Below are 26,726 nucleotides of genomic sequence, written 5' to 3'. Positions count from 1 at the left end.
AAAACATCAGTGTTTGGTGTCTCTGGAAATGTAACAAGCAACAAAAAAGGGTGGTGGTCTCTATATGGATCTGAAAATCAGGTGAGGACTCTGGTTTCCAAAAACCTAGCCATATCTGGTCTCCCTGACATGTCCTTGCTACCTTGTTCTGTGTTTAAGTGTCCTACAGATTATGCCTGGTAATTTACATTCACTGGTCTTTTGATCTTACGGTGTTCTTTTTCAAATCAGTCTTCGGCAAATCTTAATGTTTTGGAGAATATGCTGGGGAAGCTAAAACACTTGTCAAAGAATCCTGGTACTCCAGTTTCTAGATACAGTCTGCCCTTGGGACAGATGTCCTTTTTAGAGAGTTACTTTGAAGCTTCCCCTTTACTCAAGCCAGATTAAGGTAAAATGCAAATAGAGGATTTATTTTCATAATGCGCAGAACATACAACACAATTGCAAATGTTTATATAAAAGAAACAGATGAAGGTAGGAAGGGAGGAGGGCAGGCAAAGATAATTCTGAAAGTTTTGCTTTTTTCTTTATCCATTTGATCTGCTGTTGCTGTTTTCTTCAAACTTTATCAGGGATCTTTTTTCTGTCTATTGTATGTCTCAGTGTTTCACAGAAAGTGACCTCAAGGATGCGCTGAAGCACTTGTCATGGTGTTCACTTAGGTACAGTAATATTTTCAGGATGCGAATGCGATGCGTGGTAAAAGTGACTTTGAAGTAGCCAGTTACAATTTTTTTAATCCTACCAGTTGTGCTAGAACATGTAAAACTTAGTGTTACCTGATGGACCTGCAGTACTCCAGGAAGTCAGTTGTGGAAATCCTGCAATTATCACTTTGGATAGCAGATGTTTCAAAGGAACAGGACTTTGACATCACTTCAGTAGTCTTGTTCCTAGATGCACCAGCCAATGCTCTTCCCTGTCCCCTGAATACAATAGAACTACTTTTTGCATTCAGGAAAACAGTGTGTAATTAGAAATGAAGGATTTAGTGTTTTCTATTTATTTTGAAATTAAAATAATTCATTGTTTTACTCCTGCCAGGGTGAATGTCCCCTGCTGTGAACCACAGCTGCTGTCACATGAGCTGACCATTCACCATCCTCCTTAGTGCTGGAGCATCAGTGACAAAGAAAGCTTTTTGCTAGCTTTGTGTCTCACTAGGGCATTTTCCACTGGTATTGCCCTCTGTAGCATGTTTGTTTCATCTGAGAAGTGTACCAGTTCAGCTGGAGAAAGAAGGTTGGTGCTGGGTGCACAGAGCACTGTCCTCTGTGCAGCAATGCTTTCAATAGGGCTGAATGAAGACCCCTTGCAGTGCAGCACTGATGGCAGATGTGAGGTAGACAAGTCATTGTTCTCAGATGATTTTTCAGTTAATGATCATGCAGTGCTTTGAAGAGGTAAAGTGCTGTATCATTGTTAAGCTTTATTGCCTATTATTTGGTTCCCCAAAAGATTAGGCTAGATAAGGGTTTTTAAAATTTTCCTTGGGATTTTTTTCTAGTATGGTTGAAAGCAGAATGTGAACAGGGCTCTTTGGCTGTGGCTATTTAAATATGAGATTTAAAAAAAAGTCATGTTTTTAACTGTCTCATTAAAACTCATTGAAAAACACTTCATCTTGCGAGTGAAATAGTTCTACTGACTGAAATAAATCCAAAACAAGATTCTAGCTAGCTGTGAAGAGCTGGATTGAGCTAATTAATTTGTTGGGCTTGCCCTATATATACAAATGTATGTATTGTCTGGGTTTGGGCTTGGCTCAGTGTGGGCCTTGCTCCTTGCCTCATTTTTACCCTGTTAAATAAGTGTAGTGGTAAATTATGCTGTTTGCCTTAATTAGAAGTAAGGCTATAAAATCATTTTTAATGTCCTGAGTGAAGGATCTAGGAGAATTGTTGCAGATCAAGATCTGGAGCAGACCTAGATCTGTTAGTGGCTAGGCCTGAAATGGTAGGGAATGAATATACCTCATGAGGCAAAATTTTTCCTGGAAGGTATTGAAGTATTTATATTCAAAAACTTAATAGTAGAAGCCAAAATGCAAATGAAATAACAGAGTTTAAAACCAGACAAAGCAGCTAGGTTATAAACAGGTCACATTGAAACACTTGTGAATTTATTTTTATAATAAAAACAATAAAATATGCCATGTGAATCTCAAACTACCAAGCAGCTTAAAATGGTAATACGGTGCAGCAAACTTGATCATCTTATTGCGCTGGTTCCACCAGTCTCTGCATCTGTCAGTTAACTTCTGGCATGTGCAGAAAGTAAATTTGTCATTAGAAAGATTGAAATTTGTCTCTAAATTCTAACAGTAATATGAACGTATCTAGGTTGAGCTGAATATTGTACAATGCATTCTCTGCTGATTAATTTGTCTATTCTAATTCTGTCTGATCTGGTATCTGACTTATTTAACACTGCAGGCCTGAATTAATAATGTCCTCGGGGAATTGGACACTGATGTTAAACCATCTTATTTGGAGGAGTAAAAGGGGACAAGGTATCTCTTTATACTTTGGGCCCTTGGTAATAAGTTGCGGTATTCTGCATTCCCACTGTTAGCCTTAATAGGATTAGTTTTGGTATTATCAAAAGAGCAATTAACACCTACAGATATGATCACAGATGGTATCAAAGAAGAGGAACTCAATTTTACAATGAAGCTCAGGCTAGATTTTTATATCTGAAACATCAGCACAAAATCGGCTACACAACACAGTTGTGACCATCTATTTACATTTCTGGATTTAACTTGTTAAATTATGATGAAAACAATACAGTTAGTATGAATAATCATTACTTCCCACCTCAATGTGGGAGTCAGCAAGCACTGAATGTAAGAAGGTATTCCTTGATGGGGCTGGGGGAGCTGGTCAGCTTTCCTCTTGAAATAGCAATGTTTGGCAAAAATGATGCTGTAGAAAAGGTTCTAAACTTGAAAGCAAGATCAGAAATCAATGTTGGCTGTGAGGACTTGTAGGAAATATCCCACCAGATCGGAATATCTGTTTTATGTAGGTCTGAGGCACCATGAAACCCCTGGAATCTGAATTACATTGGAGTATATCTCTCTTTTGACTGTTGGTGCACTGTGATACTCTTGGAATTCAATTGTTCTTTCATGAATGGTGTGTCTGTCACCTAGTCAGTGCTTCACTGTGCAAGTATTTTGCAGGAGGTTTTCAGAGCAATTGCACCAGTTTTAGGATCCTTCTGGCAACTAGCAGGAGTAAGGCAGTGTTATAGCACAGATGGATACACCTGCTAGCTATGAATTAGGCTCTTGGAAGAATAGAGCTCACCAGGAGAAAATGCAAAACATTTCAAAGATGTTAAATCACATAGATCACATAGCAGTGAATTGTCTGCCATCATAGATCAGCTGCCACTGGTTCCTGAGTCAGTTTGGTGGTGGCTAGCAGAGGTAGGAATACCTTTGGAATGAGTATTGCTCTTGTACTTGCTTAGAGACTATTGTCTTTGTAAATAACAATCACAGGTGAACTTGTTACACTTATGGTGGAGAAGTTTTTGTCTCTGTCCTGGTGTTAAAATTTCTGCTGTCAGGAATATCCCATAAAACTAATTAAGTATCTCATAAAACTAATTAAAATCCTCAGAACTGTTACTGAAAGTCAAATCTTGTCGGAAGTTGTGATAAACCAAGAGTTAAAAGCTCCAGTCATCTTTTCCCATTGAGTAGAGCTATTACGAGATGATGCTTCCTTGTTTTAAATTTGTGAGATACTATATTGTCTAATTGTATAATACTTCTAATGATCCTTGAGATGAAATAATTAAAGAGAAAATGCTTTCAAATTCATTTAAATGGTGCTAATGCATCAACCTTTAAGGAGAAAGGTTAGGCGTTTACTGCAGTTATAAATAAACGGTGGCTCAATGACCTAGAATAAACTTAATGCTATTTTTAAGGTCATCTTTCTTGGTTAAACCTGAATCTGACACTGAAAACACTCTGCACAAGAATGCATTTATAAAGCAAGTGCCCAATCTAAACAGTTAAAGATCGTTGTCAGCCTCTCCCCCTATTCTGCATGTAAATGACTGAAGGAAACAAGATCAGAAGAGTAACTTATACTTAAGGCATGGTCAAGAAATGAGAAATGACTTTCAACTAATGTGTGTAAAACTACAAACATCAGTAGTAGCTGGTCTTGCTGTGTTTTTTGGACAGATGGTTTTCATACTTTCTGAGGCTGCAGACTGCCTGTTGCCCCTATCCTGTTTCCGGCCACATCACATGTAGCTTGAGTGGTAAGGGGAAGACCCCGATGCACTTCTCAGGGGATACAGATATTGTATGTACAAATTCTTCATGTTGGTACTATGTTGGCAATTAATAGATAACTGCTTTTAAGCAACTTAGAAACTGATAGTGTGGCATTCATCATCATCACTGTGTAGGAAAGTGCTGGGAAGATGAGAAAAGTATTTGAAACAGCTGATAGGTGCCCTGCTGGCACACGGTGCAGGGAGTTTGATTTTTGTGCTGGGGAGCCCATACATGCTGTTCCTTGTCAGACTGGTACTTGGCATGAGCTGGGGCTGGAGCCATTGGTTGTAACTGAGTGATATGGGATTTGGCACCTTCCAGGTATCATCATGAATCCTGTGATGCCATTTTGGTTGGAGGCGTAGTACTGAAGTAGTCAAAACAATTAAAACGACAAGGATTTGGAGAAATAAGTCATAGGTCAAATTGTAAGGAAAATATTTGTTTTTCAAGTGAACAGAAAACTTTAGTCACTTTACTTCAGGTCAACTTCTCCTGTGTTATTTCTGGTAGTAATTTGTTAAATCAATCCTTGCTGTGTTTTCTGCAGCACCATGGATGTAACAGATTTATCACTGCCAGTGAGCTGAGAAACTTGGCTTCAGCTGCAGCATAGGCTTCTGGATCTGCCTGCAGCTTTTTGCAACCTAGAATATCTTGACTCAGAATTTGCACCCTAAGGTCCTCCCTCTCATATCCCCTGTGGAAGAGGAGCTTTTTGAATCCTGACACTTTTGTGTACTCTGCTTGAACTCTGCTTCTCTTTTCTGTGCTGGCCTGAGTAGGGAACAAGATAGAGGGTTGTGGCATGACCCTGTCTTAATCAGCTGGAACTCGTAAGTAGTGTGTAGGAGTGCTGTGTGCAGATGCTTGCTGTGTGGTAAAACCAATTGGCATGGCAAAGATGTCATTCTTGTCATGAGTAGCATTTCATGTTTCAGCTGGGCTCCCAGGAATGCTGCTGTCTCTATATGGATGCTTTACCCTTATCGTAGGTGATAGTTGTGCTGTGCTGGATGAATAAAACTGCCAGTCATAGCTCTGGTGTGACATTAAGTACCACTGCCCAAGCATCGAGATACATGAAGTATGCATGAAATATGTTACGATACTTTAATTGCTATCTTACATTGGATCTTGAAGTATAGATTATCAAGAATAGTGAGCTTAAGTAGGTTCACTGATGTTTGTAATGGGACCCAGCAAATCATGTGCAGTAAATGGTTAGCAATGTTCTGGAACTTTTTCAAGTTCCATATGGCTTTGAATGAAAGCCACGTTTTAGTCCATTACAGCTTGCTTTCACAGAATCATCTAGGTTGGAAGATCACCGAGTCCAACCTCTGACCTAACACTAACAAGCCCTCCACTAAACCATATCACTAAGCTCTACATCTAAATGCCTTTTAAAGACCTCCAGGGATGGTGATTCAACCCCTTCCCTGGGCAGCCCATTCCAATGCCTAACAACCCTTTCAGTAAAGAAGTTCTTCCTAATATCCAACCTAAACCTCCCCTGGCGCAACTTTAGCCCATTCCCCCTCGTCCTGTCACCAGGCACGTGGGAGAATAGACCAACCCCCACCTCACTACAGCCTCCTTTAAGGTACCTGTAGAGTGTGATAAGGCCACCCTGAGCCTCCTCTTCTCCAGGCTGAACAATCCCAGCTTCCTCAGCCGCTCCTCCTAAGACTTGTTCTCCAGACCCCTCACCAGCTTCCTTGCCCTTCTCTGGACTCTCTCGAGCACCTCCATGTCCTTCTTGTAGTGAGGGGCCCAAAACTGAACACAGTACTCGAGGTGCGGCCTCACCAGAGCTGAGTACAGGGGGACAATCACTTCCCTAGCCCTGCTGGCCACACTGTTTCTTATGCAGGCCAGGATGCTGTTGGCCTTCTTGGCCACCTGAGCACACTGCTGGCTCATATTCAGCCGACTATCAACCAATACTCCCAGGTCCTTCTCTGCCAGGCAGCTTTCCAACCACTCACCTCCCAGCCTGTAGCAGCGCTTGGGGTTGTTGTGTCCCAGGTGCAGGACCCGGCACTTGGCCTTGTTGAACTTCATACAGTTGGCCTCAGCCCATCGGTCCAGCCTATCCAGATCCTCCTGCAGAGCCTTCCTTCCCTCGAGCAGATCGACACACGCACCTAACTTGGTGTCGTCTGCAAACTTACTGAGGGTGCACTCGATCCCCTCATCCAGATCATCGCTAAAGATATTAAAGAGAACTGGCCCCAGTACTGAGCCCTGGGGGACTCCACTAGTGACCGGCCTCCAACTGGATTTAACTCCATTCACCATGACTCTTTGGGCCCGACTACCCAGCCGGTTTCTAACCCAATGAAGCGTACGCCAGTCCAAGCCACGAGTAGCCAGTTTCTCAAGGAGAATGCTGTGGGAAATGCTGTCAAAAGCCTTACTGAAGTCAAGGTAGACCACATCCACAGCCTTTCCCTCATCCACTAAGCGTGTCACTTTGTCATAGAAAGAGATCAGGTTCGTCAAGCAGGACCTGCCTTTCATAAACCCATGCTGACTGGGCCTGATCGCCTGGCTGCCCTGCAAGTGCTGTGTAATAACACTCAAGATAATCTGCTCCATGAGCTTCCCTGGCACTGAGGTCAAACTAACAGGCCTATAGTTTCCGAGGTCTACCTTCTGGCCCTTCTTGTAGATGGGCATCACGTTTGCTAGCCGCCAGTTGACTGGGACCTCCTCTGATAGCCAGGACTGCTGATAAATGATGGAAAGCGGCTTGGCCAGTTCTTCCACCAGTTCTTGCAGTACTCTCGGGTGATCCCATCCAGCCCCATCGACTTGCGTACATCTAAGTGCTGTAGCAGGTCGCCAGCCATTTCCTCATGGATTGTGAGGGCCACATCCTGCTCCCCATCCCCCTCCACCAGCTCAGGGTAATGGGTATCTAGAGAACAACTGGTCTTGCTGCTAAAGACTGAGGCAAAGAAGGCATTAAGCACCTCAGCCTTTTCTTCATATCGCATCACTAAGTTTCCCTCCACATCCAGTAAAGGATGGAGATTCTCCTTAGTCCTCCTTTCTGTGTTAATGTATTTATAAAAACATTTTCTGTTGTCATTAACAGCAGTAGCCAGATGGAGCTCCAGATGAGCTTTGGCCTTTCTAATTTTGTCCCTACACATCCTTACAACATCCTTATAATCCTTCTGAGTTGCCTGCCCTCTTTTCCAAAGATCATAGACCCTCTTTTTTTTTTCCAAAGCTGTAGCCACAACTCTCTGTTCAGCCAGGCCGGTCTTCCACACCGGCTCATCTTCGGGCACGTGGGGACAGATGCTTCCTGAGCCTTAAAGATTCACTTCCTGAGGAGTGCCCAGCCTTCCTGGACTCCTTTGCCCTTAAGAACTGCCTCCCAAAGGACTCTACCAACCACTGTCCTGAACAGCTCAGAGTCTGCCCTCCAGAAGTCCAAGACAGCAGTTTTACTGGTCCCCCTCCTGACTTCGCCAAGAATAGAGAACTCTACCATTTTGTGGTCACTCTGCCCAAGACAGCTCCTGACCACCACATCTCCCACCAGTCCTCTTCTGTTTGTGAACAGAAGGTCCAGCGGGGCACCTTCCCCAGTAGGGTCACTAACCAGCTGTGTCAGGAAACTATCTTCCATGCTCTCCAGAAACCTCCTAGACTGCTTCCTCTGAGCTGTATTGCATGCCCAGGATATGTCTGGGAAGTTGAAGTCCCCCACAAGGACAAGAGCTGACAATTTCATAATTTCTGCCAGCTGCCTGTAGAGTTCCTCATCCTGGTTTGGCGGTCTGTAACAGACCCCCCACCAGGATGCCTGCCTTGTTGGCCTTCCCGCCGATCCTAACCCATAGGGACTCAACCTGATCATTCTCAGTCTCAGCCTCGAGTTCCACAACATCAAAACACTCTCTAATATAGAGGGCCACACCACCACCCCTTCTGTACTGCCTGTCCCTTCTGAAGAGCCTATAGCCAGTCATTGCAGCACTCCAGTCATGGGAGTGGTCCCACCACGTTTCAGTGATGGCAACCAAGTCATAGCTAGCCTGCTGCATGACGGTTTCCAGCTTCTCCTGTTTGCCCATGCTGCGTGCATTAGTGTAGATGTACTTCAGCTGGGCCATTGCCAGCTCCCCAGGCCTTGACACTGTTCCCCCGATACACCTCTAATGAGCCTTATTCCGTCCCCTTTCCTACCTAGTGTAAAGCCCTCTCAATGAGCTTTGCCAGCTCCTGGGCTAGTGTCTGTTTTCCCCTTCGAGACAGGTAGGACCCATCTGCAGTTAGCAGGCCGGGTGCCGAGTGAAGCACCCCGTGGTCAAAAAGAAAAACCACAAAATTGCTGTGTTAGCACCAGCCTCTGAGCCACTTGTTTATCAGGTGGGCTTTCCGTGTCCTCTCTATACCCCTCCCTGCCACTGTAGGGATGGAGAAAAGCACAACCTGTACTCCCGCTCCATCTACTAATCGTCCCAGTCTCCTAAAGTCCCATTTAACAGCCTTCAGGCTTCTCTCTTCAGTATCATCTCTGCCAGCCTGGACTATCCAAAGAGGATAGTAGTCAGAGAGGCGAACCAGGTTAGGAAGCTTTCTGGCAATGTCCCTGACCCTGGCCCCAGGGAGGCAGCAGACTTCCCTACAGGTAGGATCAGGCTGACAAATAGGGCCCTCTGTTCCCCTGAGAAGGGAGTTGCCTACAACGATCACCCTTCTTTCCTTCTTAGTGGAGGCAGTCCTGAGGCGTGGAGTTGACTTCCTTGCCCTAGGCATCCTTCTGGGTAGACTGTTCACCTCATCCTCACCCACCGGTCTCTCAAGCTCCAGGGCCTCAAACCTCTTGTGTATGGGCACCTGGGGAGGCACGGCCGGTAGGAAGGGGGGTTGCCTGTGATGTCGAGCAGGGACCTGTCCCCATTCCTCCTCAACTCCTAGGTCCCCTCCCTCTGCTCGACAGGGCAGGGGGTCCGCCACTGTTTGGGGTGTCTCACCCCAGTGCCCTTCCTTCAAGCCTTGCAGGGAGTTGCCCCACAGGTCTATCTCCTGTTCGCACTCCCTGATGGCCCTCAACCTCTCCACCTCCTCCTTGAGCTCTGCCACCAGGCTGAGCAGATCATCCACCTGCTCACACCTCACACACGGTGTCTCTGCCGCCCTCAGGGGGCAGCAACAGGCCCAGACACTCCGTGCATCTAGAGACCTGAACTGCCCCATTTTTGATCGGGCACTCAGTTTGGGTGGCCACAGACTGTCTAAAAAGAGCTCTCTACCTAGTGCGGTTTACCATATAGGTAGGCAGCCGATAGATGACTCATCCTTGTGAGCGGGGCAGAACGCTCTGCCCTGCCTGCGCAAACTGCCGCGCCTTGCCCTGTTTGCCCGCCCTGGTTGCCGCCCTTCATAGGGGCTGTCTTTAAACGGCTGGAGAGCTGGCGCTGCTGGCTCCGCCTACTCCTCGTCAGCCTCCATCACGAGGGCTGCCGAGTCCTGGCGGCTCCCCTCGGCTGCTTCGAGTGGCCTCGATGCCGCAAAAAGGCCCTGCCCGCCTCGATTCCCCGCTCCGCAGCGGAACGCGTCTGCCCTGGTACTGGTCACTTCAGCGAGTGGCTGCGCAATAGGAACTACTGAAAAGTGTTCGTACTTTCTTCATCTGTAACAAATGAAAAAGTAAAAAAAAAATAAAAATAAAAAATTAAAAAATTACATGCATCACAGTCAAGTTGAACATCTTGAAGGTTCCTGAACTATGAATTTAATGAGTTGCACTGCAACTAGTTTGTAACAGCAGATAATTAAGTTTCTTCTGGAGTTTATGTACCTCTTGTTAATTCATAATAAATATCCACAAAAAAAAAAAAAAAAGACAATTAAAATTGATGCTGTCTATTACTTCAGGGTTCCAGATCGAAAGCCTCTTGTCTTTCCATTCTGGAGTTCATGAGGTCTTGTCATTAAGATGAATTCACCTGGTATGTGGTAATAAGCACACTTTTCTGAAATAACCCTTTTGCACTGTTCCTGAGTGGAAGGTAGGATTCAAATCCTATTCTTCTGAGTACAGCTATGAGGCATAAATGGTAAGTGTCCTTCCCTGCTTGTGTTCTGCAGCCCTGTTGTGGCCACGTTACTGATGCTTTAGAACCTGAGCACGTGTTCTTCCAAGTGAATGGTTTCCCACTCTGGGACTAATACTCCATAGCAGTGGATTAGGTGGTTCAGCTTAAATATGGTACAGCAACGTTATGCACCTCAGATTGAACTCTTATGCAAAACATTAAGCACAAAGACAGAATAAACATTTTTAATTCATGTATGTACTCTTTCCAAGTGGAACAATGTGGAATGAGAATCAAAGACTTCGTTTAATTAAAGCAAAACAGATGAGTTGTGCTGTCAGCCAGGGCTGTGAAAGGGCACCTTCCAAACCAGGCCCCTTCCTTCAGTGGGAAGGGGTGGATTGCTCATGAGCATCTTGCTAAGAGCTGGTGGATGCGAGCCATGGTTGGAATCAGAAGCCATGGGGATGTACCGCCATAGTCCTGGCTGTACAAATGTGCTGTCTTCTCTTGATCATCTTCTGGACCATAGAACTGTTGTTTCTTTTCAAACTTGAAGTTATTTTTTGACAGTTCAAAAAGCTTTTTTTTTTTTTTTAAATGAACGAAATCTGCTTAGAATGGCTCTTCAAAATCATTACAGAAATAGCAACAACAGTTTCTGAAAAAAGTGAAAGTAATTACTTTCACTTCTGCTTTTTTTTGGTATCATTTGAGGCAGAAGTCTGTCTAAAGGCAAGGAGTCAGTGTCAACTGGCCAGTTAAATCCCCAAGCTCCAGACTCTGTATCCTTGACAATGTAAATCCTACAGATTCTGTATAGTTGCCATGGTATAACAGCATTGCAGAGGTGTGGGCAGCAGGCTCCTTAGGGCAGGCACCAGCCTTTGCTTGGTGTTTGTGTAGTCGCTAGTACATGGAGCTGTGACAGGAACTCTTACAGACTTTGGAATACCAATAAGATTGTACAGCTTCGAGTGTTAATTAAACTATTTTTAAACTATAGTTAATTAAACTATTTCACCTTCCCCCCCTTAGTTTAGCTTTTTTCTATAGTTGGAATATTTTCTCGTTTTTCTGCTTCCCATGGTCAAATGCAATATTGTCAGAATTCAATAGTTCATAGTCTTAGGGTAAGTCTGAATGAGCTTTTAGGGTAGACACCTAGGTTTGCTTCAGGGAAAAAAAATCAAGAATTAAGTAGAACTGTTTCAAGACGCTTGATGTTTTCAAAAAGTTGCTGAAGATGAGAAAAAAGATGAGAAAATTACATGTAATAAAGCATTGCAACAATGATGTTTCTTAGTATATTTGGTGCTTATGTAATATCACTGCGTAGATTTAGTGTTTGACAGAATTGTGTGAAGGGGAAATCAAAGCAGCTCCCAAAACACCTCCACAGCAAATAAGAACTTGAAAGAAAATAGAAAATATTGCTTTCTTTGACCACTAGGTGATACTCTTGCTCAATTTATTCATTTCATCAAGGTCATTTATATAAAGATTAAAAATGTTGCACACTGAATCTCTTAAAGAATAGGATTCATATAAAAAGATCTCTTCCTGAATATGAAATGAAACTTTACTGTTTTTCTAGTTGATAAATATTTGAGTTGTAACAAACCTCTTCTACTGCTGTTTTGGATTTATTTTACTTCAATTAGTCCCAAACTAACATAAGGTTGAATACAGTAAATGCACACATTTAGTTTATTAGGCTGCCTCAGTGACACCAAACCAATTAAAACTGTTGGAGTTTGGTGTAGACTGAAGTGTTAACATTTGAAGTTTGACTTCATCATCTTAATAGAGAAAAGCTCAAATATTTTCTCTCCAAAGTATCTTTAAATGACTATATTAAAAACTCATGTTTTTTTTGTATGCGTAGTGATGCATTAAAATGTTTAGGTTATTTGAAAAGACTGGTTCATACCAGAGTTGTAAGAACTCATAACACTTAATACCATAAAAAAACACTTAATACCATAAATATCAAGTCTTGCTAACACTGAAATCCTTTATGGAGAGTTTATAACGACTTGTGAAGACCTCACCAGTGATAGGGTATGTGGCTTTACCAAGCCATTCAAAAGAAAACTAATGTTTGTTGTATTGGAAACAAAACTAGTACCTCTGTTTTTATGCCAGAAAATGGCATAAAATAAAGTGTAGTATGTGCATAATAAAATGTGAATGTGAAAACAAGTATGGAAAGAAATGAATTCTATGGAAATAATGTGCGTATCACTGCAGTGTTGGGAGTGAAAGTAACTATCCAGGTTTTATTTGTCTGTAAACTATTTGCTGAATTTTCTTATTGGTACCTTAACTTTTCCAAAGCTCAACTGCTGGATTGTAAAATCGCAACTGAGTTCATGTTTTTGGTGCATCTCAGGATGATTAGGGCACAGAAATGGGGTGTTGTTGTCATGATCTGAAGGCCTGGATCCATTAATGACACATGCATTCTTTTTCCAGCTCTGGCAACAGTCCTACCTCCTTCCCCTACCAGTCTGCAGGGTGTGCAGATGCTTTCTAAAAAGCTCCCAAATGAGCTGTTAAGGTTACTTTTATTAAGGTTACATTGGCTTCTGCTTAGTGCTGATTCCTGGTACATCGTCCAAGGTTGTTGTTCAAATCTGAGCAAGTTGTCTTTCCTGGCCTCGACAAAATACAGAATATATTACTTGGCTTACTTGGGGGGGGGTTGTTTTCACTACTGGAAAGATCACTAATCCTCGTATCAGGATTTGTCTATGGTCAGGAATGAATTCTCTTTACTCTTGATCTTATTTGCAACAGGAAAGAGTAAAAGTTCTCTTGGCTTAAAAATAAATCTTAAACCTCTTCCTTGCACATCAGGGGTGAGTGTGGTTGGTTTTGGTGTGTGGTTTATAGCTTCATGAAGTTGCCCTCTTGGACATAGTCAGGTCCCTGGCCTCTGTGAAAAGACCATTCCATGGTTTGTGAGCCTCTCTGCAGGCATGACCATCAAAACTAGAGCTGCACTAGAGGGTATCCAGCCCCACTGCCCCTACCCTGCCACTGCCTGCATTGCCTTGTGTCTACCAGTTTTCCTGCTTCTAAAAGAGGTTGTTGCAGATCCATAGCACACAGAGCTCCTTGGAGGAAGCAGCTAGAAGTGGCTGTGCCTAGAGCTGGCCCACACAGGCAATAAAAGCTGACAAGGAGAGTTTTGAATTCCCTGGAAGAGAGGGACAGAGAAGAGATGTTCAGAGAACACACTTTTCAGCTTGAGGAACCTCCATCTTCTGCCAATGCCATCTAAGGCATCAATGTATTTAAGCTTCGGCTGAGAGAGAATAGCAAGTCAAAAGCAGCCAAAAGTAAGGAATTGGGGGAAAATATTGCTGTGACACTTTGTGAGGAGTCAGGAAAATGAACATGTGCAACCCTGAACGGTTAGGCACTCTGTGATGAGCAGCTGGGAAGCAAGCTAAGTGGCATCTGCAGTTATACATGTGTATATATACTACGTTACATTCAGAATGTGACTTAGAGCTCGTTCAGATACAAGTGGAACACTAACCTCAAACTTGACCAGTTGCCTTTTTTTCTTTATTCGTTCCTACTGTCCCTGTGGGCTATATCTGGCCCCTGTGGTGTGGAATCAAAACATCTTACTGTGTACTCACCCCAAACCCCGCAGGCATGGGAGAAGAACTGCTATAGCTGTGTCAGAAGGACTGCTGGAGTCTTGGGCCAGTAATTTGATTTCTGGTACCTAGCTGGCTACAGTTCAATTTGCTAATGTAGGTGAATGGTTTCTTCACTAGGTTTTGTATTTTGGTCTGGAATTTACTATTAGTTTTGGCTCATTGAAAAGAATGCAAAGTGTGGGTACTTGCAAAGAAATACGGAACTTAGATGGGGAGATCTAAAGTCATGAAAAAGGTTTTGCCGTCATCTTCTGCAATTCGATTTCATATTACTGTCCTCTGGCTGTCATAGGTGAGAATGGATGGGCTTTTACTACTGCCTGTAGAGGTTTTCACATGGTTTTCATGGTCCCCTGTTTCTGTCATCTGTTCTGTCCTTATTCAGTTGGTTATTGGTTAAATAAGACTAGCAAATGATATCCTCATAAAGAAATAGGGCTCAAATTCAAGCCTGATTTAGAATCCAGCTTTGCTTTGGCCAGATGTGTTCTGCAGCTATGCAGTTGCTCTTTGAATAAGGTCACTCACTCTTATACTTGTTATGGAGCTGCGCAGTGGCAGCAGTAGAAAAAGACACCAGATAGCAAGGATGGCACAATGACTCTGCTGAACTTTGTAAACTTCATAGTATCAATCGTATTAGCATCTAATGAAAGGGAGCACGATATATATGACGGAACTGAATCTGGGTGATCTGAATCTTTTCTGTTTTAAGAGAAAATGGGGAGGGTCTCGTTTGTATTCAACTACTTAAAGGGAATTTTGAGACAAGATAGGCTTCTGGAACTGTACAGCAAAAGGATAAAGGCGACCTGGCATAAGATAGAGCAAGAGAAATTCCAGTTTATAGCAGGCGAGGCAGGAAACCAGCATGGTGGAGCAAGGATCTGCTGGTCAAACTGAGATGTAAGAAGGAAATGCACAGGCAGTGGAAGCAGGGGCATGTGGCGTGGGGAGAATACAGGGATGCCATCCAGATGTGTAGAGATGTATTAGGAAAGTGAAGGCACAGATGGAACTGACCTTGGTGAGGGATGCAAAGAAAAACAAGAAGGGATTCTAGAGGTACATTGGCCAGAACAGAAAGGCCAGGGAGAGTGTTCCCCCTCTGATAAATGAGGAGGGAGAACTGGTAACTGCAGACATGCAGAAGGCTGAGGTACTCACCTTTGCCTCAGTCTTCACTGCCAGTCAGGCTTCCCAAGTCTTTGTTTCCCTGAACCATAGATGGAGGCTGGGGGAGCCAAGTCCCTCTCACTGTAAGCAAAGAGAAGGTTTGAGGCCACCTGGTGCAACTGAACAGGTACAAGTCTATGGGGCCTGATGCCGTGCATCCCAGGGGCCTGAAGGAATTGGCTCATGGAGTTGCCAAGTCTTCTTTATCATATTTGTGAAGTCCTGTCAGTCAGGTAAAGTCCCTGGTGACTGGAAAAAGGGGAACATCACTCCCACTTTTAAAAAGGGCAGAAAGAAACCTGGGGAACTACAGACCAATGAGTCTTACCTCTGTGCCTGGCAAGATCACGGAGAAGATCCTCCTGGAAGACATGTCAAGGCACATGCAAGACAAAGACAAGGAGGTGATCCAAGACAGCCAGCATGGCTTCACTGGGGCAGATTGTGCCAGTACAATCTGGTGGCCTTCTCTGATGGAGTGATTGCATCAGTTGATAAGGGAAGACTGACTGATGCCATCTACCTGGACTTCTGTAAGGCCTTTGACACAGTCCCGCATGACATCCTGCTCTCCAAATTGGAGAGAGATGGATTTGAAGGCTGAGCTGTTCAGTGGACAGGGAGTTGACTGTGTGGCTGTACCCAGAAAGTAGCGGTCAGTGGCTCTATGTCCAGGTGGAGGCTGGTGACGAATGGTGTCCCTCAGGGCTCTGTCCTGTAATAACTTTAACAGTGTCACAGAGTGGGATTGAGTGCACTCAGCAAGTTTGCAGATGACACAAAGCTGAATGGTGCAATTGATAAAAAAGAAGAGAGGGATGCCATGGACAAAAAGCTCGATGGGATCCAGCAGTGTGTGCTAGCAGCTCTGCAGGCCGGCTGCATCCTGGGCTGCATCAACAGAGGGGTGGCAAGCAGGGGAGGGAGGGGGTTGTGCCCCTCTGCTCAGCCAAGTGTGTACATTTGTACTACTTGGTCCTTACCTGGTGAAAACTGTTTTTGGATGTCATCTGTGTGTCTCTGGCATGTCTCCAAGGAAACATGGAAAGTTTGAGCTTTGTCCTTGTCTGGGAAGGAGTCAGTTCTGTGTAATTCTGAGATGAGTGTGACTATATTTTAAAATTGCTTATACAATCTAGCTGGACTTTCAAAAGGGATGGTGTGTCTTCTAATATGTTAGAAAACCTATTAACCACTGCCAAGCTCACTTATGCATAACTTGAATTTCTGGTGCATGTCTTGCTGTATTTTTGTATGTATGTAACTTCTGCTTTATGTAACTGCAGTATGCATGTAGCTGTTAGGAATCTGAAGCCACCAAGTATTTCTGAGTTTCATAATTCTTTTACTGTATTCCACACCACTGAAGCTGCACAAAAGCAGACTTTCCTGTCATTTTTAACTCTAACACAAACAATAGTAATTTCTCTGCTTCAACAGGTTAAAAAAATAAAAAAATGTACTGTACTTGGATAAAACGCTCTATTAACAGAAGACTCTACTAAGCAGTGTGACAAAAGAAACACTGATCTTTTGTGTTTTCCACACCTGCCTCAACGTGTGAGGTATCCTAAAGAGCTTGAAAGAACAAAAGGCGTATTTCCAGAAGTTAAATTTATTTTCCAAACTTTGACTATTCTTTAAGGGAAAGAAATACCACACTTATCCTTATGTTGATCTCATTAATGATGGAAGTTGAGAAATAGTAATGATTGGTACATATATGCACTACTCAGTTTCTGGCTGATTTGATTTTATCCTTGAATAATTCACATAAATTATTTGGCTCTATAGTTGGAGCATGAAGAACACTTCTGGAAATCTAGACATTTATTTGTAACTAAAGTATATACTTTCTCATCTAATTTCTTCTGGAGAGGTTTTATCTCAAAACTGAGATGTGAATGATATGTTTAGTAACAACTACTTTGTAATTCTTGTGCTCTCTGGGTACTGAAGTCATACTTTTAATACAGATTTAACCAGGGGGTTATATTCCTTAAATTTTCAAATGAAGATTTGTTCAGGGTATGTGCTTTATGTAAAATAACTGTTAACAACTTGAATGTAATATCAGAAAGATTTCTATTTTTTTTTTCCTTTTCCCAGAATCAGGTATCAAGTAAGCAAAAGTCTGATATGAGATGATTAGAATGTAGATGGTATTTCTGAATTGGGCACTAAAAACATCTAGAATATAAAGGTAATTGTTCTCCACTGGTTCAGTTTGCATTTAGGAAGAGGTACGCATGAGTAGTGTGAACTTAAAGTACTTTCTTTACAATTAAAATCATGGGTTCAGAAACACTATTTCCAGGGTCAGGAGCCTTTTCCCATATCAATTCCCCTTAATGGTTTGTACTCTGGGTTCCTATGCTAGGATGCCATGTTTTCTACAGTGATAACAAAAGCCAACTGCCATCAGATAAACACAAAGGGTACTCATTTTTCTTCCAAACATACACCTTGCCTATTATGTTGTCACAGCATTTAATGTATAATGCAGTTTGTTGCATAATACTGTCACATATGAAAGTAAAATGACTCAGCTGGTAAATCTGTCACTTGTTTCTGTTGGGCACAGTGTAAGACGGCACTGGAACATGGAAGGAATCCAACTGACCACCAGCAGCAATGTTTATAGTAAACCTCAGGCATTTTAATTGTTTTCTTCATATTTACCTTTACAGGAGAAAGACTAATTGCTTTTCTTTTTCTGTTTAATCAGTAATGACATAAGTCAGGAAAGAGGAATAGTAGAAACAGACCAAATGAAAGCTTGCCAGGTGGCTGGAGGGGCAGTGCAGGTTCTGGAACATGGTCGTGTGTCTTGCACATGGCGGGGGAGGGAAATGGGTTGGCAAGTGGGGTTAAGATGAGCCACAGAAGACGGAACTAGGGATCCTCAGTTACTGGGTGAAACATATATCTGGCACCTGGTAATCCCTTGAATAAATGAATGCAGTTGTTCTGCTTTCAGTGTGTGAAAGCAAGCTACTGCTTACCACTAGGCAGCAGCTTTTACGTGTGGCTTCTCACAGGGCTCTCCGACAGCACACGTGTCCTGATCGAGTTAGTGCAGGCACACAAATATTGAAAGTCTTTGGCATGAGAGAAATTGGTGCTACTGCAGAAGGGAAATGTGGACATAAAGGGCTCATTTCTGACTTCTTATGGAGCAGCAGAACAGCCTCTGCGTTAGTGAGGGCAGCATTTGAACCCTAGTATAATGCTCCATTAATGCATGTGACTGCTTCATTAAACATGCTGGCATGACAGGATAACTGTGCCGTTTCATAACAAAAGCTCTTACCTAGTGATGGACGCAATGACGAAAGGTCAATTTCTGATGAGTACGAACAGTCTCTTGCCTGAACCTCCTTTTTTAAGAAACTAAACTAATGGACACAGTGAGTGACAGGTCTAGTAGACTCATCTGTGAGCATGCTTGAACCACCAATGTATCTTGCCCGTCAGTTGACCATTCCATAGGACTTTTCTAGTTGCTGGTTAAGTGTTTTTATTGTGTAGCCACACAGCATAGTATAAACAGGGAAAACATGGACTCCTATCTGCATTAATGCTGAATTATTCGATGTTTGAAACTAGCCAGCCAAGTTTAGGATAGGAATATAAATCCTTGTCAGATTAAATGAGACCTAGTGACTTTTTTCTTCCCTTAATTCTCAGCACCTGAAACTCTATGGTGTAAGGAACATGAGTTTTTTTTTTTTTAACAGCTATTTTTTTTATGTCTCTGTTATTAGCACAAGCTTTTCCATGTCCACAGCTGGAACCCTAGACTCTCTGCAGTAGAAACAGCAAATATGCAGGCATAATACCTGCTCTGCACTTGTGAAAATGTCTGCCTTAATGTGAACTTGGTGAAAAAATACTATTTCAGAATAAGACTGTTATTAAAAAGAATGTTATATTATTAATAAGAATACTTATTCCTGAGTGAATCCATACTAACGCTACATAAACAATCTAAATCACTTATGTTTTGACAGAACACTTTTGCTCTCCATTTTCCTAATGTCCTTTTTATTTTATGCTCTTTCAGGAGAAAACTTCTCCGTTTCTCATCAGAGTACATCAAATACAGCACTCCTTCTGGTAAGAATATCTGATTATTTTACTTACATTATAAAACATAATTCTCTGACTTGCGACATATTCAGCTGTTTTTATTTTCAGTAACTGCATTTAACAGTCCCGTCTTCTTTTCAGCAGCACTTTAATTCCTTTTATTCTTTTGTTCGCATCTCCTCTGCTTTCTGAATTTATTCTGCAACTTCATGAACAATGCTGTAAATCTTTCTGCAGTCAGTATTTCTGACAGTTTCAAACAGCATGTGGTATGTCAAATCCAGGGGTTCCAAGATCTACCTTTTAATCCTTTTGTGCTTTTGTTCATTCTATGAAGTTCTTGACATCATTAGTTGTGTCAGATTCAAGCATGTTGCCCTAGCAAACCAAATACAGTTATGAATTTTCAGTGGAAAAGGAAAATGTTCAGGAGACCCTTTACTAACTACAGTATGTTTTGCCATTTAAAGAACCTATTTACTACTGGGGTTTGTCAGGAGTGTCCTATTCTTTCTCTTTCCAGGAGCATGTTATATTTCTAGCTCTGTAATAATTACATTTTACACTTAGAATGGGTTTGAAAGTACTGTCTAATTATGTTATATGTTGCTTTCTGTGTTTTGTGTAATAAGCTTCATGTGCTAGTGCAGAAAGTTGTTATTGCGCTTAGTCATGGTTGGTTCAGCAACAGATACCGCTTCAGGGTTAAGTTGATGTGCAAATAAAGTATTGGTACATCAGGATGCATCATCTCACTGCTTTTCTTGTTCTGTAGATCTAGAAGCTGGCAGGGGAATTTTGTGTTTCCCTTTTAGGGAAAATTAACAATGGATTATTCTGTGACTGAGCTCTATTTGACCATTTTCTCAGAATTAAGGGTGGTGTCTGTTGTTAGATAAAGACACCTATGAAAAAAAATAAGAAAAAATACATTCTTTAATACAAATAGTAGAGACCTAACTCTTTGAGTTATTCGAGTTAGGAGAATTAATAATTTTAATAGCAGAAATAACTCTTATACATGCAAGACGTATTCTCACAACTGCTGCTGAGTGTGTAGCTTTCATCCTTAGCTGATTTCCATTTTTGTAAGATAAATGATAGCTTCTTACACAGCACTGAACCTCTTGGCTGATAGGCTTTGGGTGTATTTGATCTATTCTGATACTTTATAGTGGTCCTTTGTCTATTTAATGGAGTTTGGATCAAAATTCATAAATTTCTGAATCTCAGAATTACTAGGATATTATGGATCTGGGCTTTTAATGTCTTTTTTTCCTACTGATAATTTTTTAAAAGAAAAAAGCTACTAATTCAGGTTCTTAAGAACAGCATAAAGAGATATATTCTAGACAACATTCTGAAATAATATGGATCTCTTCCTTTTGACACTTGTTTATAAATGGAGTGCTTTGGTATAAGGTGGCCATCAGGGATCACAGAAGCCTATGCTAAGTAGCTATGAAGCATGTGTGCAATTCTCCACGAAGGGAGCAATTCTTGAATGTGTAACTTAAAAGAGAATTATGCTTAAAAAGGTGAACTGTCCCCTCATAAATCCATGAAGTACACGCCCATGTACTTCAATGTAGAACACATAAGTGCATAGTGTGTAAAATCATTTCAGGTTTCCAAACAGATTGCCTTCCCCCTCTACTCCCCCCCACCTCACACCTCCCCCCAGAAAAAAACTAACAGCCACAAACACTGAGAATTATGCACCAACACTTCAATATATTAGCAAATTAATTCTGAACTAGAGAAACGTTCAGAAGATGACAGTGGAAATCTCATAACAGAAATATAAGAAATAGCATCTGTCAAATTGAAAGGGGTGCAATTGAAATAAGTGGAGAGAATTTGTAGTGCGTGATTTCGAAATGAAGTTTTGGATTTTCTAGGTCTATAGAAGCTTTTTCATGTGTTCAGAAATGGAAAAATTGAATGCTGACCCTAAGCAAGACCTGATAATTTTAGCTGTGTAGGTTGGAGGGTCCAGCTTTCTCATCTTTCATGTGCCGGTAATAACAAAAGTTCTATTTCTTTTTAATTTGTCAGTCTAGGAGAAAGCATTTTCTTTTAAATGAATGCATTTGTTGACTTGTGTTGCTGATCTCTGTTTGTATGTCCACTTTCTATTGCACTCAGACAATTTATTCAAAAAACACAAACCAATTCTTGTGTCATAACTGGTACTGCAGTCTACTTAGTCTGGGGAAAGAGCTGCATTCTATTGTGTGTGGGATGACCTCCTGAAGTCCTTCCAACCTGAATTATTTTCTGATGCTGTGATTCATATTGAAGTACAATTCTGTGGACCTACATTTTAATGAACAGTTTGCCAGCAAACACATCAGTCTGAACTGCACTCCTTCTGTACATAGTCTGGACAGGATTTAGCTCAATTCAATGAGTGAATGCACTGCAAATTAATATCTTGATGCTTTCCCTCCCTCCTCCCCGAAGTTGTTAATATTGGCAAGAGAATCTCCCATGTCAAGTTAGGCTCGGTGCCTGGTCTTAAGTTTTGGGGAATCGTATTTATGTACTTGGAAATACACTAAAATGTAAGATGATTGATCTATTTTCAGAAGAAACAAAACCAAGCTTTTTACAGTTCGTTATTAAGCATACCTGCCAGTGGTCATAGTATACTTACAGATCTGCCTATGAAGTCTAATATATGTAAGTCTTGGCAATGAGCAAACTAAAGATTCATAGTACTATGTAGGTAAAGACTCACCCATTTTTCTTGCTATCTGTTCTTGTTTTGTTTTAAGATCTCTGTTGTATCCAAAATATCACCACCTTTGCTCAGAGCGGAAAGAAGTGAGGAAAGCATTTATGCTTTATTTAAAATAATTTATTAACTTGTTCATCTAGAATTACTGAAGTTGGGTGAAGGTTTGGACTGATTGCACTTAAGCAAAAAGATCGGTTAGAGTTCTCTGAAGGAAGTTTTCTTGCAGTTTAGTTTAGTTGAACAAAGCAAAATCTTTGTTGCCTTCTCTCTCAGCGTTAGTTAAGAAAAGCATGTCTTCCATTGCTTTGAGTGTGTTTCAGTGACAGAGTTTGTATTCATGCTCATTCCAGGAAGCATGTAAATATATTAATCTTGGTTCGTACTCCCAAACCATCGTTCATCCAGTGATCTCCTATTACAAAAACTTGACTGAGCCTCAAGACATAACGCTTCTGTGAAATATGTAAGAAAGACGCAGGGGTCACTTCACACAGCACTGATATACAATCACCTTTGGAACAGAAACTGGCAGTTGTTTAGCTGTGTGCTCTCTGATGAGCACTATATCCAGCTGAAGCTTCATTCTGATTTTAGGGAGCTGAGAAAGTATTAGTACTGGCACTGGACCAGCATGTTTAGGTCAATAGCACTCTCCTAACAAAATGAACTGGGGAAATTTGTCAGACAGGAGTTGGGATCTTACTTTCTGCCTTTTTAAAAACAAAAACAAGACCAAAAAAAAAAAAAAACCAAAACCAACACATACAAAACAAAGATACTAGACTTTGAAATGACAAAGTATCACCTGCTAACTGACTGATGCTTCTCGGCGTTACTCAAGTATTGATTTGAAGTCTCTTCAACATTGATTGAACTTAGTTCACAGAACTTGACAGGACTTTAGCTCAAGACACAGGATAAACTCAAATGTTTGGGATCCTTGAGACACCTATGTTGATATTAGCAGGTGATGTTTTCTACCACTGTGATTTGACTCTCAAATCATTTGGCAGCAACAAGAAAGAAGTATGTGAAATTATTAATAGGATATTGAATGAAGAAGCATCTGTTTGTCCGGATGTTTTACATGTTTACCCTTCCGCTACATAAAACAAGTAATGATTTTGTGTTTATTCTTGAACTGTTTTTTGGTTTTGTTTGGTTCTGTTTTTCTGTGGGGGAAAAGCCTATCTTAAAACATCAGGATGCATGCAATCATTCAGTTGCATTCAATTGAAATCAGTGAGTGAAATACCATTTCCATGGAAATCTGGTTAGAAAAAAAAAATCAAGTTTTTGCAGCAGCAAGCTGTTAACTTTTCAGGGGGTTATTAAACTGGACCAGAATTAAGTACTTAACTCTGCCCTAAAATGACGGCAAAATAAGTGATTGTGCACTTGGCTAGCACAGAAACACCTTAGCAAGGGGCAGGTGTGTTGCAGAGCCAGATGCATGCCTGGTTTGTGCTCTGTCTGTGTGTACTGGAGGATGTAGTGATGTGTATCCTGAACCAGCATGTCTGATTGGAGGTGTCTGTGGTTTCAGTGCCTGTGGTGTAACTTTAGTGCAAATAGATGCTGGGTCAGTAAGACTGAGAAGTTAGAGGTCGGGCTCAGATGCCTCCTTTGAACATTTCTGTACCTGTACAAAAAGAGCTGGTTCCAGCAGGGTGCATCAAGGCAGACCTACTTTGTGTAGCTGAGTGTCCAACATACTTTTTAGGTTGTAGGAACATTCAAGAGCTTGCACCACATCTCCTATGTGAGTGCTGTCATCAGTGTTGTTCACTAGTCTGATTCTGATGTACTTCATTTCCACTTTCTGAGAGTTATTTCCTACTTCAATAACAGGAAGGAGGGAAGAACCCTACTCTGAAGAGGTTTTCATATGTTCAAAAGCAAGTGAGTTATCATGGTCAGTATGATGGAAGGAAATACGTAGGTGAGTCTCGCGAACTCATGTCATGGGAAGCTTAGGTGTTGTCTAGTACTTTTTTGGTTCCTTTAATTGTGCAGGAGAAAAGGAATCATTTCAGAAAAGCTATTAGCAGCCCAATTGCTTCAGGGCGAGGCCAGAACCAAAACAGAGCTGCAATGCCTGTCTGCTACTCTTAGCAGCCACAACTTTTCCAGCTACATTTAGTTTCAGATTTTATGCTCTTAGTAGGGAGAACACGAACAAGAGTTACAGGTCGTAGTTAGGAGAATAACTTGGGGTATAGACTTTTCAGTCGGGACAAGGTTTGCACTTTGAATCTTTTCAAGGAAAATAATGTGCCATGTTGACGGACAGCTTTAGGAATCACTAAGGGTGAATGCATTTCAGTAGGATTTGTATTGCTAGTGTTAGTCTCTTGAAAATCCCATTTTAAAAAAGACTGACATAACTTCACAAATCTATGTATAAAATGAAACATTTCCATCACTTCTGATGACTAACCTCTGTAGAAATGTGTCCAAATAAAATACCTATAATTTTCAAGGAATTATTGAAAACGTGGGAAGAAGAGATATTGATCAAGGATTATTTCCTTTAATATTTGAGAAATAACAAGGAAACGAAAAAGGAAGGAAAGAAATAATACGGAAATGCACTAAAACTGTTTATGATCACAGTCCTGTAAGAGCAAAACAAAGGGAGGTGCAAAAGATGTGTAATCCCTGGTGGTGCTCAAAGGGGTTGGAGCTAGACGGTCTTTGGGGTCCCTTCCAACCCAAGCTGGTTTATGATAGTGGCTCATAATGGATCACGTCCTCCCTAGTGAACAAGAGCCATTACCAGTTAGGTAGTGGTGGTGATCTTCTCATTTAGCTGCACTGTTATTGAGCTGTAAGAACTAAGCAGGAATGCTTCCAAATCCTGCAGCACGAGGTGGTAGCAGGGCTGCGAAGTGCTGCGAGACAGCAATGACGCTGGCACTTGCCATGAGAGTATAGGAATTTTTTTTTCCAGCTTCCCTCTTCCAGCTCTTCTTAATAATTTTTTCTAATTTTTTTTTTTCAAAAGATAAAATTATAATCCTCTCTGCAGCCTTACAGAAGGATAAAAACATGCATGCAGAGATCAATCTCTGTTTCATTGAGCTTTTTATTTGTCCAGAAACGTTAATAATGTTTGTTTCCCTTTCTTAAGGTAGGGCAATAGGAACCCAAGGAAAACAGATGCCCAGTTTGTGTGTAGTACAGACCTTCGCCAGTCACTTGGAAGAAGTTAAGGAGTTTGCATTAAACCAGTCATACTTCCTCCTTGTCCTAAGCCATGGGCAACTCTTGCTCTGAAATTCAGAAGCCAAAGCATTTAAAAATTCCATGATTTGGCTTTGTGCTCTCAGGCGTCTGACACACTACATGTAAGGTAGACACTTTGGACCCTTCTTGAACTAGAAAAATGCTGGCTGTGTGCTTTGAGGTCAAGAGATTGGAGTTATCTGGGAATTCTCATCTTAATCCTAGCTTGATAGCAGAACACTGAGAAGGTCTCCCATTGTTAGGGATTGCTCCATTATGTGGATACTTGTTAAAATCCTAAAACTTTCTTGGACTTCTGTATCAATTACATTGCATATCTACACACAGTGGGTTGTCTTTCCTACGTAAGCAACTGAGGAAAAAAAATTATCAGGTAATAAGTAAGAATCTGTATATAAAAGGAATACCATTATGAGTGTAGCCTCACTAGTAAACTCATTTTTTGGTATTTTCTACTGAACGTAAAAAAAGGCATGAAAGTGGTATTTCATGAGAGATGAGCTTTCATAGATTTATTGGTTTTATAGCAAAAGAAATAACTTAAATTCTCAAAATGCAGACAAAATGTTGAGAATTTCTTTCTGTTGCTTCAGAGTGAAGAGGAAGCAGGCTGGTGGATGAGGTTTTGTTTTTAGTTCATGGCAGGGTGTGTGAAAAAGGCTAAACCGACAGTTTGGGGATTAGTACCATTCCTACCTCAAATGTTCAATGTCCTTATCATCCTTTTGATCCATGAATTTAAACCACAACAGAAACAGCTGATTCTTGGAAAAAGCAATATTTTTCAATATAAATTTTAGATTGGAAGTCTCGGACAACATTTTTCAGTTGAGGTAAGAAACACATGCGTCTAAAGTTCTGGAAAGAAATGTAATGAGAACTGACTTTTTATTTCAGTTTGGCATTTGAATACACAGTTCTTTTCATTGAATTTCAAGTTAAAATGTCATTTCATTTTGGTTTCGTGGTTAAAAAAAAAAGAAACAAAATGACATTTCAAAATTAAATAAAAATATCATTTTGAATCAATGTTAATATGAAAGGTCACTTTGTTTTCATAGCCAAAAAATCCCTCTGGAACAGAATATTTCATAGTTAAATGAATTAATATTTTTTCAAAATGTCTTATGAGGAAATGGAAATTATTTTATACGTACAAGCAGATAATCAGATTTGATTGAGATGATTTGCATGCAAAATATGTTGCCTGGCTGTATCAAAAAATCTTATCTTGGTTGAATTGTGAGCCTGGACTCCTGGAAATAGTTCTCAGCTCTTGCAGTTGCAGCATTGCATTAAAAGTGTACACGTAGTGCTTGCACATGTGATGCTGGACAAGGTGCTTCCCCTTTCTCTGCTGGTTAAATGACCGCGCTCCTCTGAATTCCCTTCCACCTCTCCTGACTTCATGT

The 26,726-nt window shown here is 41.3% G+C and overlaps 1 protein-coding gene across 1 annotated transcript in view; it reads left to right on the top strand.

Moving 5' to 3' along the window:
• Positions 1–26,726, top strand: part of TENM2 (teneurin transmembrane protein 2) — a 1,590,996-nt gene that overhangs the window by 23,150 nt on the left and 1,541,120 nt on the right. Inside the window, exon 2 of the mRNA XM_040574031.1 lies at positions 19,297–19,349. The gene's annotated coding sequence lies outside the window, so the exon portion shown is untranslated. The remainder of the gene's footprint in view (positions 1–19,296; positions 19,350–26,726) is intronic.

Source organism: Cygnus olor, chromosome 14, assembly GCF_009769625.2.
Source record: "Cygnus olor isolate bCygOlo1 chromosome 14, bCygOlo1.pri.v2, whole genome shotgun sequence".
NCBI classification, from domain to species: domain Eukaryota; kingdom Metazoa; phylum Chordata; class Aves; order Anseriformes; family Anatidae; genus Cygnus; species Cygnus olor.
Note: the sequence above shows the minus strand (reverse complement) of the source record. Positions and strands in the feature narration are given on the sequence as shown.